General features: G+C 31.3%; 1 protein-coding gene and 1 long non-coding RNA gene across 2 annotated transcripts in view; both read left to right on the top strand.

Moving 5' to 3' along the window:
- LOC127860254 (nephrin-like) overlaps positions 1-17,260 on the top strand; it is a 68,567-nt gene that overhangs the window by 38,318 nt on the left and 12,989 nt on the right. The window lies entirely within an intron of this gene.
- LOC127860255 (uncharacterized) lies at positions 49-12,434 on the top strand. Its single transcript, XR_008039650.1, has 2 exons — positions 49-329; positions 12,019-12,434. It is a non-coding gene; the product is annotated as an uncharacterized LOC127860255 (long non-coding RNA).

The raw sequence follows: 17,260 nt of genomic DNA, 5'->3' as shown, positions 1-17,260 counted from the left end.
CTTTGAGATAATGCCGTTTTTAAATAGTTTATTTGCTAGTTACTTCACCTTTTTGTTTGCATTGTCAAGTCCATTCCCATTAGTTTTTTCATATGATGTGCTGTCATTAAGTTCATTCCGGAGTTTTTCTACATATTCATTTGCGTCTGTTATCACTATTCCAGAACCTTTGTCTGCAGGCCTTATTATTATACTGGAATCATTTAGTAACGTGTGCAATGCTTGTTTTTCTTGTCTTGTGATATTTGACTGTCCATTTTCTTTTATGCCATTTAGAATATCATTTTTAACTGCTTCTATATAAGCATCTAGCCACTTTTCTCTACCAGGTTTAGGAGTAAAACGGCTTTCTTTCTTTATCTCATATTCCTCCTTTTCATTTTTCCTTTCTTGATTTTTATCACTATGGAAATACTCTGCGAGTCGCATCCGTCTCTCCCATTCTGCTAGGTCACTGTGTATCTTAGATAAATCTACGTGTTTTTTAGACGGTACAAAAGATATTCCTTTGGATAATAGACTTGTTTCTGCTTCTGTTAACTTTCTTGAAGACAGATTTGTAACAGTGTCAAGACTATTATTATTTGTTTCAATTGTGTCTTTTTTTGCTGGTTTATTTTCACCCTTGTTTTTAGTTCTTTTATCGTTTGATTTAAGTTTTTGTGTATCACACTCTTGCGTTTTTCTATTTTTCTTATCTTGATAGTTCATTTTATGCCCTCTTTCTTCAAAATTGCAACAGGACTCCATTGTAAACCAATCTATTTGAACTTCCCTATTCATTCTCTCATATTCAGGAAGGTATTGATGTTTGTTTTGGTCCAATTTTATATGCAGTAAAGTGAAATGCTGCATTCTTAATCTTAGGAATATTTTTCGTTTTGTTTTTACTCCATTAAGTGGTTGGAAAAGTAGTTTACTTGTAATATTTTGGTCGTCAGCAAATATGCATATTTCACTTAAAAATAGGGTTGCTGCTGCATATATTTCGGCTTCAGTTGCCCACGATTCAACTCTTCCGTCACTAAATGAATGATTTTCTATATGCTTTGTGATACTTCTATCTACGTATTCTTTGTAAACATCTTTTAAGTCCTTCATATGGTTATTAATTTTTTGTCTAACTATTTCGTGCTTGTTGTTATTGTTATATATTTCTTTTGCAATACATCTGTAGAAACAGTTCCCATCCATTTGTATGGAACTTTCTTGAAAATTGTCTATTGTTACCAATGAAGATAAAAAATCTAACTTACAGTTCAACAGCTTGTAGAATTTTTCATTCTTTTTCTGTGTAAGTTCAGCTAGCTTCCGTTTTGAAAACAGTTTATGGTCCTCATTGTTTAAATCTTCCACACATACATCGCTTCTTAGTTTGTTAATTTTCTCTTCACAAGCTACCAATGTGAGTTCCATGAGTTTCACCGACGCATCTTGTTTGATTTTTTCACACTTGTTTAGTATTTCATCGCTACAGTCTATCTGAATATTCCAGTTGATCTTGAATCCTTCTGGTACAATCCCATGTCTTACACACTTTGATATAAAATCTTTATGTGACACATAACGTAAGTATTTTTCCATCTCTTGGCTATTGCAGTCCAACACATCTTCCATTTTGTTTTTCGGAGTTAAAAAACATATAAGCTCAGTTGAATTATCCGAAGGGATATTAAAAAATTATAACTCTCTGATTATACTCCTTTAATTGACGTTTCGGCATAATGCCTTTATCAAAACATTGGAAATTATATGTTAACTACATTTTTACGTCTTTTGACTGCACAATTTAAATAACAAAGAAAAATGTTTTTAAACGTCAAATGACGTTGTACATGATGACGTTATAAATGGCGTTATATAAAATGGCGCCAAAAAATGTAAAAATTCGCCAAAAATGAAATGCCGTTAAACACTTACATATTGTATCTTAATCCTATGTTAAATGTGTGCTTTATATATTTAATAAATTGATATTTTACAATAAAATAATCATCATCATATGTAATTATAATCTACCTTAACTTTTATCATAAATTAAATAGGGTAAACTTATTTAATGACTCTTATTACTTCAATCCATATCTATGTATAATATTCTAATGATATTTGATTAAATAATCATATATACTTGCTATTCTATATATCATATACACATTATGGACAAGATAAATTGCATAAAGTACTATTATTTTTACATTCATTTATGTTGATGATTAATATAAAATGTTTTTCACATATATTTTTTACAAGATAGTTTCCCGTAGCAGGACATCAAGTTGATTTTTTGTATTAAGTCCATTTGGTGATTGCGTTTGAAACTTCTTTATAAATTCCAATTCTTTAATAAGTCTGTAATAATGGGAACTGTCTCTTATTTGTGTTAACACTGATACACCCATATCCTGCGCTCTGTGGCCAGCACCAATGAAATGTTCTGAGATTGGTTTCTCTCTTCGTAGTCGCACATCAGCCTCGTGTTCTTTGGCACGTTCCTTTAATGATCTGCTTGTCTCTCCGACGTATACCATCTTTTGGCATTTAATACAAAATATACCGTACACCAAGTTATAAATGTTACAGTTCTGTTTTATTGCTTCGTTTGGAATGTCACTTTTCGGGTTGTTATGAAAACCTCTTTTCAACATTTTACAGACTATACAATTAGTCTTACACGATTGTGGTATTAGTTGAAAACGTTTGTTTATTTCTTTGTTTGTTTTTCCATGAACTAAAATGTCACCGATATTCCTATCTCGTCTGTATGCAACTATTGGTACGTCTGGGAATATATTTTTCATTCTGTCTGATTTATATAGTTTGTCTATATGTTTTCGAATTATTGAGTGGATATTTGGAAGGTTGTTAGAATAAGTTATAGCTAGTGGTACTCTCTTGTTGGCTGTTTTATTTGTTTCTTTCTTCTTAAGTAAGTCTTTCCTATTTAAATTATCAACTCGGGATAGCTCATGGTTTACAAATTTATTTGGATATCCTCTTTTTTGTAGATTCTGTTTTAGTTCTTTTTTACGATGTTTGTATTTGTTTTCGTCAGAACATATTCTTTTTAAACGTATTCCTAATCCATAGGGTATTGCTTTCTTCACATTTGTTGGATGGTCTGAGTCATATTGGACATATTGATGTTTATCGGTTGGCTTTGAGTATAAATCAGTTGTTATTTTATTATCTTCTAGTTGAATTTTTGTGTCTAAGAAATCTATCTGTGTTGTGTTCCATCTTAATTCTACTTTGATGTTTTCATGTATTTTGTTAGCATAGTCGAAAAATTTCATGAGTTCGTCAATTCCATGTGTCCATAGTCCAAACCCATCATCTATGAAACGTTTATAGAATATTTGTTGTTTATTGTATTCAGATATTTGTATAACCCATTTTCTCATGTAACAACAGGCATAATTTCTCCCAAGTTTCGATCCAATAGCTACTCCCTCTTTTTGTCTGTATTCTTGTCCACAAAATTCGATCACATTATTTTCTAAAACAGTTTCAATCATTTCAATCACCGCTTCAGTGTTGATGGTCTTAGTACAGCGTTCATTTAAAGCTTGTTTGCACGCCTCTAGGCCCTCTTTCTTTGGAATCGATGGGTATAACTTGACAACATCAAAACAGTATAAGATAATTCCTTCTGGTAATGGTGTAGTTATTTCCCTCTCTATAGCGTTTAAAAATGCTGTGGTGTCTCTTATATAGCTTGGTGTTTCTATAACATAGGTTTCTAGCTCCTTTTCTGCTACCTCTGCCATTCTTTCAGTACTTGTTCCAATGCCATTTACGATTGTTCTATACGGGTTGCCTTTTTTATGTATTTTTGGATTTCCTTTGAGTTTCCCTCTTGATGGATATTTTGGTATCAAGTATTGTTGTAATTTCTTTGAGATAATGCCGTTTTTAAATAGTTTATTTGCTAGTTGCTTCACCTTTTTGTTTGCATTGTCAAGTCCATTCCCATTAGTTTTTTCATATGATGTGCTGTCATTAAGTTCATTCCGGAGTTTTTCTACATATTCATTTGCGTCTGTTATCACTATTCCAGAACCTTTGTCTGCAGGCCTTATAATTATACTGGAATCATTTAGTAACGTGTGCAATGCTTGTTTTTCTTGTCTTGTGATATTTGACTGTCCATTTTCTTTTATGCCATTTAGAATATCATTTTTAACTGCTTCTATATAAGCATCTAGCCACTTTTCTCTACCAGGTTCAGGAGTAAAACGGCTTTCTTTCTTTATCTCATATTCCTCCTTTTCATTTTTCCTTTCTTGATTTTTATCACTATGGAAATACTCTGCGAGTCGCATCCGTCTCTCCCATTCTGCTAGGTCACTGTGTATCTTAGATAAATCTACGTGTTTTTTAGACGGTACAAAAGATATTCCTTTGGATAATAGACTTGTTTCTGCTTCTGTTAACTTTCTTGAAGACAGATTTGTAACAGTGTCAAGACTATTATTATTTGTTTCAATTGTGTCTTTTTTTGCTGGTTTATTTTCACCCTTGTTTTTAGTTCTTTTATCGTTTGATTTAAGTTTTTGTGTATCACACTCTTGCGTTTTTCTATTTTTCTTATCTTGATAGTTCATTTTATGCCCTCTTTCTTCAAAATTGCAACAGGACTCCATTGTAAACCAATCTATTTGAACTTCCCTATTCATTCTCTCATATTCAGGAAGGTATTGATGTTTGTTTTGGTCCAATTTTATATGCAGTAAAGTGAAATGCTGCATTCTTAATCTTAGGAATATTTTTCGTTTTGTTTTTACTCCATTAAGTGGTTGGAAAAGTAGTTTACTTGTAATATTTTGGTCGTCAGCAAATATGCATATTTCACTTAAAAATAGGGTTGCTGCTGCATATATTTCGGCTTCAGTTGCCCACGATTCAACTCTTCCGTCACTAAATGAATGATTTTCTATATGCTTTGTGATACTTCTATCTACGTATTCTTTGTAAACATCTTTTAAGTCCTTCATATGGTTATTAATTTTTTGTCTAACTATTTCGTGCTTGTTGTCATTGTTATATATTTCTTTTGCAATACATCTGTAGAAACAGTTCCCATCCATTTGTATGGAACTTTCTTGAAAAGTGTCTATTGTTACCAATGAAGATAAAAAATCTAACTTACAGTTCAACAGCTTGTAGAATTTTTCATTCTTTTTCTGTGTAAGTTCAGCTAGCTTCCGTTTTGAAAACAGTTTATGGTCCTCATTGTTTAAATCTTCCACACATACATCGCTTCTTAGTTTGTTAATTTTCTCTTCACAAGCTACCAATGTGAGTTCCATGAGTTTCACCGACGCATCTTGTTTGATTTTTTCACACTTGTTTAGTATTTCATCGCTACAGTCTATCTGAATATTCCAGTTGATCTTGAATCCTTCTGGTACAATCCCATGTCTTACACACTTTGATATAAAATCTTTATGTGACACATAACGTAAGTATTTTTCCATCTCTTGGCTATTGCAGTCCAACACATCTTCCATTTTGTTTTTCGGAGTTAAAAAACATATAAGCTCAGTTGAATTATCCGAAGGGATATTAAAAAATTATAACTCTCTGATTATACTCCTTTAATTGACGTTTCGGCATAATGCCTTTATCAAAACATTGGAAATTATATGTTAACTACATTTTTACGTCTTTTGACTGCACAATTTAAATAACAAAGAAAAATGTTTTTAAACGTCAAATGACGTTGTACATGATGACGTTATAAATGGCGTTATATAAAATGGCGCCAAAAAATGTAAAAATTCGCCAAAAATGAAATGCCGTTAAACACTTACATATTGTATCTTAATCCTATGTTAAATGTGTGCTTTATATATTTAATAAATTGATATTTTACAATAAAATAATCATCATCATATGTAATTATAATCTACCTTAACTTTTATCATAAATTAAATAGGGTAAACTTATTTAATGACTCTTATTACTTCAATCCATATCTATGTATAATATTCTAATGATATTTGATTAAATAATCATATATACTTGCTATTCTATATATCATATACACATTATGGACAAGATAAATTGCATAAAGTACTATTATTTTTACATTCATTTATGTTGATGATTAATATAAAATGTTTTTCACATATATTTTTTACAAGATAGTTTCCCGTAGCAGGACATCAAGTTGATTTTTTGTATTAAGTCCATTTGGTGATTGCGTTTGAAACTTCTTTATAAATTCCAATTCTTTAATAAGTCTGTAATAATGGGAACTGTCTCTTATTTGTGTTAACACTGATACACCCATATCCTGCGCTCTGTGGCCAGCACCAATGAAATGTTCTGAGATTGGTTTCTCTCTTCGTAGTCGCACATCAGCCTCGTGTTCTTTGGCACGTTCCTTTAATGATCTGCTTGTCTCTCCGACGTATACCATCTTTTGGCATTTAATACAAAATATACCGTACACCAAGTTATAAATGTTACAGTTCTGTTTTATTGCTTCGTTTGGAATGTCACTTTTCGGGTTGTTATGAAAACCTCTTTTCAACATTTTACAGACTATACAATTAGTCTTACACGATTGTGGTATTAGTTGAAAACGTTTGTTTATTTCTTTGTTTGTTTTTCCATGAACTAAAATGTCACCGATATTCCTATCTCGTCTGTATGCAACTATTGGTACGTCTGGGAATATATTTTTCATTCTGTCTGATTTATATAGTTTGTCTATATGTTTTCGAATTATTGAGTGGATATTTGGAAGGTTGTTAGAATAAGTTATAGCTAGTGGTACTCTCTTGTTGGCTGTTTTATTTGTTTCTTTCTTCTTAAGTAAGTCTTTCCTATTTAAATTATCAACTCGGGATAGCTCATGGTTTACAAATTTATTTGGATATCCTCTTTTTTGTAGATTCTGTTTTAGTTCTTTTTTACGATGTTTGTATTTGTTTTCGTCAGAACATATTCTTTTTAAACGTATTCCTAATCCATAGGGTATTGCTTTCTTCACATTTGTTGGATGGTCTGAGTCATATTGGACATATTGATGTTTATCGGTTGGCTTTGAGTATAAATCAGTTGTTATTTTATTATCTTCTAGTTGAATTTTTGTGTCTAAGAAATCTATCTGTGTTGTGTTCCATCTTAATTCTACTTTGATGTTTTCATGTATTTTGTTAGCATAGTCGAAAAATTTCATGAGTTCGTCAATTCCATGTGTCCATAGTCCAAACCCATCATCTATGAAACGTTTATAGAATATTTGTTGTTTATTGTATTCAGATATTTGTATAACCCATTTTCTCATGTAACAACAGGCATAATTTCTCCCAAGTTTCGATCCAATAGCTACTCCCTCTTTTTGTCTGTATTCTTGTCCACAAAATTCGATCACATTATTTTCTAAAACAGTTTCAATCATTTCAATCACCGCTTCAGTGTTGATGGTCTTAGTACAGCGTTCATTTAAAGCTTGTTTGCACGCCTCTAGGCCCTCTTTCTTTGGAATCGATGGGTATAACTTGACAACATCAAAACAGTATAAGATAATTCCTTCTGGTAATGGTGTAGTTATTTCCCTCTCTATAGCGTTTAAAAATGCTGTGGTGTCTCTTATATAGCTTGGTGTTTCTATAACATAGGTTTCTAGCTCCTTTTCTGCTACCTCTGCCATTCTTTCAGTACTTGTTCCAATGCCATTTACGATTGTTCTATACGGGTTGCCTTTTTTATGTATTTTTGGATTTCCTTTGAGTTTCCCTCTTGATGGATATTTTGGTATCAAGTATTGTTGTAATTTCTTTGAGATAATGCCGTTTTTAAATAGTTTATTTGCTAGTTGCTTCACCTTTTTGTTTGCATTGTCAAGTCCATTCCCATTAGTTTTTTCATATGATGTGCTGTCATTAAGTTCATTCCGGAGTTTTTCTACATATTCATTTGCGTCTGTTATCACTATTCCAGAACCTTTGTCTGCAGGCCTTATAATTATACTGGAATCATTTAGTAACGTGTGCAATGCTTGTTTTTCTTGTCTTGTGATATTTGACTGTCCATTTTCTTTTATGCCATTTAGAATATCATTTTTAACTGCTTCTATATAAGCATCTAGCCACTTTTCTCTACCAGGTTCAGGAGTAAAACGGCTTTCTTTCTTTATCTCATATTCCTCCTTTTCATTTTTCCTTTCTTGATTTTTATCACTATGGAAATACTCTGCGAGTCGCATCCGTCTCTCCCATTCTGCTAGGTCACTGTGTATCTTAGATAAATCTACGTGTTTTTTAGACGGTACAAAAGATATTCCTTTGGATAATAGACTTGTTTCTGCTTCTGTTAACTTTCTTGAAGACAGATTTGTAACAGTGTCAAGACTATTATTATTTGTTTCAATTGTGTCTTTTTTTGCTGGTTTATTTTCACCCTTGTTTTTAGTTCTTTTATCGTTTGATTTAAGTTTTTGTGTATCACACTCTTGCGTTTTTCTATTTTTCTTATCTTGATAGTTCATTTTATGCCCTCTTTCTTCAAAATTGCAACAGGACTCCATTGTAAACCAATCTATTTGAACTTCCCTATTCATTCTCTCATATTCAGGAAGGTATTGATGTTTGTTTTGGTCCAATTTTATATGCAGTAAAGTGAAATGCTGCATTCTTAATCTTAGGAATATTTTTCGTTTTGTTTTTACTCCATTAAGTGGTTGGAAAAGTAGTTTACTTGTAATATTTTGGTCGTCAGCAAATATGCATATTTCACTTAAAAATAGGGTTGCTGCTGCATATATTTCGGCTTCAGTTGCCCACGATTCAACTCTTCCGTCACTAAATGAATGATTTTCTATATGCTTTGTGATACTTCTATCTACGTATTCTTTGTAAACATCTTTTAAGTCCTTCATATGGTTATTAATTTTTTGTCTAACTATTTCGTGCTTGTTGTCATTGTTATATATTTCTTTTGCAATACATCTGTAGAAACAGTTCCCATCCATTTGTATGGAACTTTCTTGAAAAGTGTCTATTGTTACCAATGAAGATAAAAAATCTAACTTACAGTTCAACAGCTTGTAGAATTTTTCATTCTTTTTCTGTGTAAGTTCAGCTAGCTTCCGTTTTGAAAACAGTTTATGGTCCTCATTGTTTAAATCTTCCACACATACATCGCTTCTTAGTTTGTTAATTTTCTCTTCACAAGCTACCAATGTGAGTTCCATGAGTTTCACCGACGCATCTTGTTTGATTTTTTCACACTTGTTTAGTATTTCATCGCTACAGTCTATCTGAATATTCCAGTTGATCTTGAATCCTTCTGGTACAATCCCATGTCTTACACACTTTGATATAAAATCTTTATGTGACACATAACGTAAGTATTTTTCCATCTCTTGGCTATTGCAGTCCAACACATCTTCCATTTTGTTTTTCGGAGTTAAAAAACATATAAGCTCAGTTGAATTATCCGAAGGGATATTAAAAAATTATAACTCTCTGATTATACTCCTTTAATTGACGTTTCGGCATAATGCCTTTATCAAAACATTGGAAATTATATGTTAACTACATTTTTACGTCTTTTGACTGCACAATTTAAATAACAAAGAAAAATGTTTTTAAACGTCAAATGACGTTGTACATGATGACGTTATAAATGGCGTTATATAAAATGGCGCCAAAAAAATGTAAAAATTCGCCAAAAATGAAATGCCGTTAAACACTTACATATTGTATCTTAATCCTATGTTAAATGTGTGCTTTATATATTTAATAAATTGATATTTTACAATAAAATAATCATCATCATATGTAATTATAATCTACCTTAACTTTTATCATAAATTAAATAGGGTAAACTTATTTAATGACTCTTATTACTTCAATCCATATCTATGTATAATATTCTAATGATATTTGATTAAACAATCATATATACTTGCTATTCTATATATCATATACACATTATGGACAAGATAAATTGCATAAAGTACTATTATTTTTACATTCATTTATGTTGATGATTAATATAAAATGTTTTTCACATATATTTTTTACAAGATAGTTTCCCGTAGCAGGACATCAAGTTGATTTTTTGTATTAAGTCCATTTGGTGATTGCGTTTGAAACTTCTTTATAAATTCCAATTCTTTAATAAGTCTGTAAAAATGGGAACTGTCTCTTATTTGTGTTAACACTGATACACCCATATCCTGCGCTCTGTGGCCAGCACCATTGAAATGTTCTGAGATTGGTTTCTCTCTTCGTAGTCGCACATCAGCCTCGTGTTCTTTGGCACGTTCCTTTAATGATCTGCTTGTCTCTCCGACGTATACCATCTTTTGGCATTTAATACAAAATATACCGTACACCAAGTTATAAATGTTACAGTTCTGTTTTATTGCTTCGTTTGGAATGTCACTTTTCGGGTTGTTATGAAAACCTCTTTTCAACATTTTACAGACTATACAATTAGTCTTACACGATTGTGGTATTAGTTGAAAACGTTTGTTTATTTCTTTGTTTGTTTTTCCATGAACTAAAATGTCACCGATATTCCTATCTCGTCTGTATGCAACTATTGGTACGTCTGGGAATATATTTTTCATTCTGTCTGATTTATATAGTTTGTCTGTATGTTTTCGAATTATTGAGTGGATATTTGGAAGGTTGTTAGAATAAGTTATAGCTAGTGGTACTCTCTTGTTGGCTGTTTTATTTGTTTCTTTCTTCTTAAGTAAGTCTTTCCTATTTAAATTATCAACTCGGGATAGCTCATGGTTTACAAATTTATTTGGATACCCTCTTTTTTGTAGATTCTGTTTTAGTTCTTTTTTACGATGTTTGTATTTGTTTTCGTCAGAACATATTCTTTTTAAACGTATTCCTAATCCATAGGGTATTGCTTTCTTCACATTTGTTGGATGGTCTGAGTCATATTGGACATATTGATGTTTATCGGTTGGCTTTGAGTATAAATCAGTTGTTATTTTATTATCTTCTAGTTGAATTTTTGTGTCTAAGAAATCTATCTGTGTTGTGTTCCATCTTAATTCTACTTTGATGTTTTCATGTATTTTGTTAGCATAGTCGAAAAATTTCATGAGTTCGTCAATTCCATGTGTCCATAGTCCAAACCCATCATCTATGAAACGTTTATAAAATATTGGTTGTTTATTGTATTCAGATAATTGTTCATCCCATTTTCTCATGTAACAACAGGCATAATTTCTCCCAAGTTTCGATCCAATAGCTACTCCCTCTTTTTGTCTGTATTCTTGTCCACAAAATTCGATCACATTATTTTCTAAAACAGTTTCAATCATTTCAATCACCGCTTCAGTGTTGATGGTCTTAGTACAGCGTTCATTTAAAGCTTGTTTGCACGCCTCTAGGCCCTCTTTCTTTGGAATCGATGGGTATAACTTGACAACATCAAAACAGTATAAGATAATTCCTTCTGGTAATGGTGTAGTTATTTCCCTCTCTATAGCGTTTAAAAATGCTGTGGTGTCTCTTATATAGCTTGGTGTTTCTATAACATAGGTTTCTAGCTCCTTTTCTGCTACCTCTGCCATTCTTTCAGTACTTGTTCCAATGCCATTTACGATTGTTCTATACGGGTTGCCTTTTTTATGTATTTTTGGATTTCCTTTGAGTTTCCCTCTTGATGGATATTTTGGTATCAAGTATTGTTGTAATTTCTTTGAGATAATGCCGTTTTTAAATAGTTTATTTGCTAGTTGCTTCACCTTTTTGTTTGCATTGTCAAGTCCATTCCCATTAGTTTTTTCATATGATGTGCTGTCATTAAGTTCATTCCGGAGTTTTTCTACATATTCATTTGCGTCTGTTATCACTATTCCAGAACCTTTGTCTGCAGGCCTTATTATTATACTGGAATCATTTAGTAACGTGTGCAATGCTTGTTTTTCTTGTCTTGTGATATTTGACTGTCCATTTTCTATTATGCCATTTAGAATATCATTTTTAACTGCTTCTATATAAGCATCTAGCCACTTTTCTCTACCAGGTTCAGGAGTAAAACGGCTTTCTTTCTTTATCTCATATTCCTCCTTTTCATTTTTCCTTTCTTGATTTTCATCACTATGGAAATACTCTGCGAGTCGCATCCGTCTCTCCCATTCTGCTAGGTCACTGTGTATCTTAGATAAATCTACGTGTTTTTTAGACGGTACAAAAGATATTCCTTTGGATAATAGACTTGTTTCTGCTTCTGTTAACTTTCTTGAAGACAGATTTGTAACAGTGTCAAGACTATTATTATTTGTTTCAATTGTGTCTTTTTTTGCTGGTTTATTTTCACCCTTGTTTTTAGTTCTTTTATCGTTTGATTTAAGTTTTTGTGTATCACACTCTTGCGTTTTTCTATTTTTCTTATCTTGATAGTTCATTTTATGCCCTCTTTCTTCAAAATTGCAACAGGACTCCATTGTAAACCAATCTATTTGAACTTCCCTATTCATTCTCTCATATTCAGGAAGGTATTGATGTTTGTTTTGGTCCAATTTTATATGCAGTAAAGTGAAATGCTGCATTCTTAATCTTAGGAATATTTTTCGTTTTGTTTTTACTCCATTAAGTTGTTGGAAAAGTAGTTTACTTGTAATATTTTGGTCGTCAGCAAATATGCATATTTCACTTAAAAATAGGGTTGCTGCTGCATATATTTCGGCTTCAGTTGCCCACGATTCAACTCTTCCGTCACTAAATGAATGATTTTCTATATGCTTTGTGATACTTCTATCTACGTATTCTTTGTAAACATCTTTTAAGTCCTTCATATGGTTATTAATTTTTTGTCTAACTATTTCGTGCTTGTTGTCATTGTTATATATTTCTTTTGCAATACATCTGTAGAAACAGTTCCCATCCATTTGTATGGAACTTTCTTGAAAATTGTCTATTGTTACCAATGAAGATAAAAAATCTAACTTACAGTTCAACAGCTTGTAGAATTTTTCATTCTTTTTCTGTGTAAGTTCAGCTAGCTTCCGTTTTGAAAACAGTTTATGGTCCTCATTGTTTAAATCTTCCACACATACATCGCTTCTTAGTTTGTTAATTTTCTCTTCACAAGCTACCAATGTGAGTTCCATGAGTTTCACCGACGCATCTTGTTTGATTTTTTCACACTTGTTTAGTATTTCATCGCTACAGTCTATCTGAATATTCCAGTTGATCTTGAATCCTTCTGGTACAATCCCATGTCTTACACACTTTGATATAAAATCTTTATGTGACACATAACGTAAGTATTTTTCCATCTCTTGGCTATTGCAGTCCAACACATCTTCCATTTTGTTTTTCGGAGTTAAAAAACATATAAGCTCAGTTGAATTATCCGAAGGGATATTAAAAAATTATAACTCTCTGATTATACTCCTTTAATTGACGTTTCGGCATAATGCCTTTATCAAAACATTGGAAATTATATGTTAACTACATTTTTACGTCTTTTGTCTGCACAATTTAAATAACAAAGAAAAATGTTTTTAAACGTCAAATGACGTTGTACATGATGACGTTATAAATGGCGTTATATAAAATGGCGCCAAAAAAATGTAAAAATTCGCCAAAAATGAAATGCCGTTAAACACTTACATATTGTATCTTAATCCTATGTTAAATGTGTGCTTTATATATTTAATAAATTGATATTTTACAATAAAATAATCATCATCATATGTAATTATAATCTACCTTAACTTTTATCATAAATTAAATAGGGTAAACTTATTTAATGACTCTTATTACTTCAATCCATATCTATGTATAATATTCTAATGATATTTGATTAAATAATCATATATACTTGCTATTCTATATATCATATACACATTATGGACAAGATAAATTGCATAAAGTACTATTATTTTTACATTCATTTATGTTGATGATTAATATAAAATGTTTTTCACATATATTTTTTACAAGATAGTTTCCCGTAGCAGGACATCAAGTTGATTTTTTGTATTAAGTCCATTTGGTGATTGCGTTTGAAACTTCTTTATAAATTCCAATTCTTTAATAAGTCTGTAAAAATGGGAACTGTCTCTTATTTGTGTTAACACTGATACACCCATATCCTGCGCTCTGTGGCCAGCACCATTGAAATGTTCTGAGATTGGTTTCTCTCTTCGTAGTCGCACATCAGCCTCGTGTTCTTTGGCACGTTCCTTTAATGATCTGCTTGTCTCTCCGACGTATACCATCTTTTGGCATTTAATACAAAATATACCGTACACCAAGTTATAAATGTTACAGTTCTGTTTTATTGCTTCGTTTGGAATGTCACTTTTCGGGTTGTTATGAAAACCTCTTTTCAACATTTTACAGACTATACAATTAGTCTTACACGATTGTGGTATTAGTTGAAAACGTTTGTTTATTTCTTTGTTTGTTTTTCCATGAACTAAAATGTCACCGATATTCCTATCTCGTCTGTATGCAACTATTGGTACGTCTGGGAATATATTTTTCATTCTGTCTGATTTATATAGTTTGTCTGTATGTTTTCGAATTATTGAGTGGATATTTGGAAGGTTGTTAGAATAAGTTATAGCTAGTGGTACTCTCTTGTTGGCTGTTTTATTTGTTTCTTTCTTCTTAAGTAAGTCTTTCCTATTTAAATTATCAACTCGGGATAGCTCATGGTTTACAAATTTATTTGGATATCCTCTTTTTTGTAGATTCTGTTTTAGTTCTTTTTTACGATGTTTGTATTTGTTTTCGTCAGAACATATTCTTTTTAAACGTATTCCTAATCCATAGGGTATTGCTTTCTTCACATTTGTTGGATGGTCTGAGTCATATTGGACATATTGTAAACCATGAGCTATCCCGAGTTGATAATTTAAATAGGAAAGACTTACTTAAGAAGAAAGAAACAAATAAAACAGCCAACAAGAGAGTACCACTAGCTATAACTTATTCTAACAACCTTCCAAATATCCACTCAATAATTCGAAAACATACAGACAAACTATATAAATCAGACAGAATGAAAAATATATTCCCAGACGTACCAATAGTTGCATACAGACGAGATAGGAATATCGTTGACATTTTAGTTCATGGAAAAACAAACAAAGAAATAAACAAACGTTTTCAACTAATACCACAATCGTGTAAGACTAATTGTATAGTCTGTAAAATGTTGAAAAGAGGTTTTCATAACAACCCGAAAAGTGACATTCCAAACGAAGCAATAAAACAGAACTGTAACATTTATAACTTGGTGTACGGTATATTTTGTATTAAATGCCAAAAGATGGTATACGTCGGAGAGACAAGCAGATCATTAAAGGAACGTGCCAAAGAACACGAGGCTGATGTGCGACTACGAAGAGAGAAACCAATCTCAGAACATTTCAATGGTGCTGGCCACAGAGCGCAGGATATGGGTGTATCAGTGTTAACACAAATAAGAGACAGTTCCCATTATTACAGACTTATTAAAGAATTGGAATTTATAAAGAAGTTTCAAACGCAATCACCAAATGGACTTAATACAAAAAATCAACTTGATGTCCTGCTACGGGAAACTATCTTGTAAAAAATATATGTGAAAAACATTTTATATTAATCATCAACATAAATGAATGTAAAAATAATAGTACTTTATGCAATTTATCTTGTCCATAATGTGTATATGATATATAGAATAGCAAGTATATATGATTATTTAATCAAATATCATTAGAATATTATACATAGATATGGATTGAAGTAATAAGAGTCATTAAATAAGTTTACCCTATTTAATTTATGATAAAAGTTAAGGTAGATTATAATTACATATGATGATAATTATTTTATTGTAAAATATCAATTTATTAAATATATAAAGCACACATTTAACATAGCATTAAGATACAATATGTAAGTGTTTAACGGCATTTCATTTTTGGCGAATTTTTACATTTTTTTGGCGCCATTTTATATAACGCCATTTATAACGTCATCATGTACAACGTCATTTGACGTTTAAAAACATTTTTCTTTGTTATTTAAATTGTGCAGTCAAAAGACGTAAAAATGTAGTTAACATATAATTTCCAATGTTTTGATAAAGGCATTATGCCGAAACGTCAATTAAAGGAGTATAATCAGAGAGTTATACTTTTTTAATATCCCTTCGGATAATTCAACTGAGATTATATTTTTGAAAATACAAATCAGTCCGTATGCGCCTTAACTTAATTGTTCCAGATTTATTAACATCTGTCAACACAAACAATAAAGCTCTTTCTCCTTAAGCGAGTAAGTGGTATCCGTTCATATCCATTTAGGTCATGCGATGTCAACATTTTATTTGTTCTTACTGTCTTAGAAATAAAAATATCATTTATTTCTTACAAGGTCAAAAATATATTCATGACAACACATATAACAAATATCTAAACCACATATAAAAAATATCTAAACCAACACATGACATGTTTACTTAAAATAATGAAATAAGGTTCCATATTTATTCACATACACTATTATAACAATAGATTAGTTGAATATGTAACATTATAATATGGTTTATTTCGTCATACTTCGATTTCTAAACCCCAAATGATCAGTTTAGTGATTTATGTTTATATATGTTTCATGGGAAACCCTGATAAAAGGATTAATATTAGTGTATTGATACATGTAGTGTTCGATCTATTGGTCTTGTTTTATAGTTCGTTTAATCATACATTTCGCTTTAAGCATGCCTTTTTCTCTCAAATAAAAATATTTTGATAATATATTTAGTAATCATACCCAGTTTGAAATTTATCGTGTTTTAAACACGACCAGTAGTATCATAAAACAAATTTTACACTTAGTCCCGGACCTTTCCCACCCTAACCGCAAACCCACCTCGTGACCACTAGGTTTCTTGAATGGTTGGTTTGCGTTGAACTATATCTGAAACACAAGTTGTATGATGGTATTGACAATCAAATTCCATTTGGAAAAATCCCCATTCATATTGTTTATAACTACACAAGTTATGAAATGCACTCACTGTTTATTGTTAATGATTATTGAACACCGATTACACCATTTTTGTTTCGATTTAAACAACTAAATCATGGTTGTTACCGATCAAAAGTGACGTACCAAAACCTACATTTAATAAACACAAGATTCGATATATTCTCCGCTTTTTAGACGAATCATAATAGTTTTTCTTTTTTACCCACAATTTATATGTCAACAAACATATCCCTTCCAAACTGCCTGTTAGCGAAACGCAATATTCATTGGTC

This window comes from Dreissena polymorpha, chromosome 15, assembly GCF_020536995.1.
Source record: "Dreissena polymorpha isolate Duluth1 chromosome 15, UMN_Dpol_1.0, whole genome shotgun sequence".
Lineage (NCBI taxonomy): Eukaryota > Metazoa > Mollusca > Bivalvia > Myida > Dreissenidae > Dreissena > Dreissena polymorpha.
The sequence above is the reverse complement of the archived record's forward strand: the minus strand, read 5'-3'. Positions and strand labels throughout refer to the sequence as shown.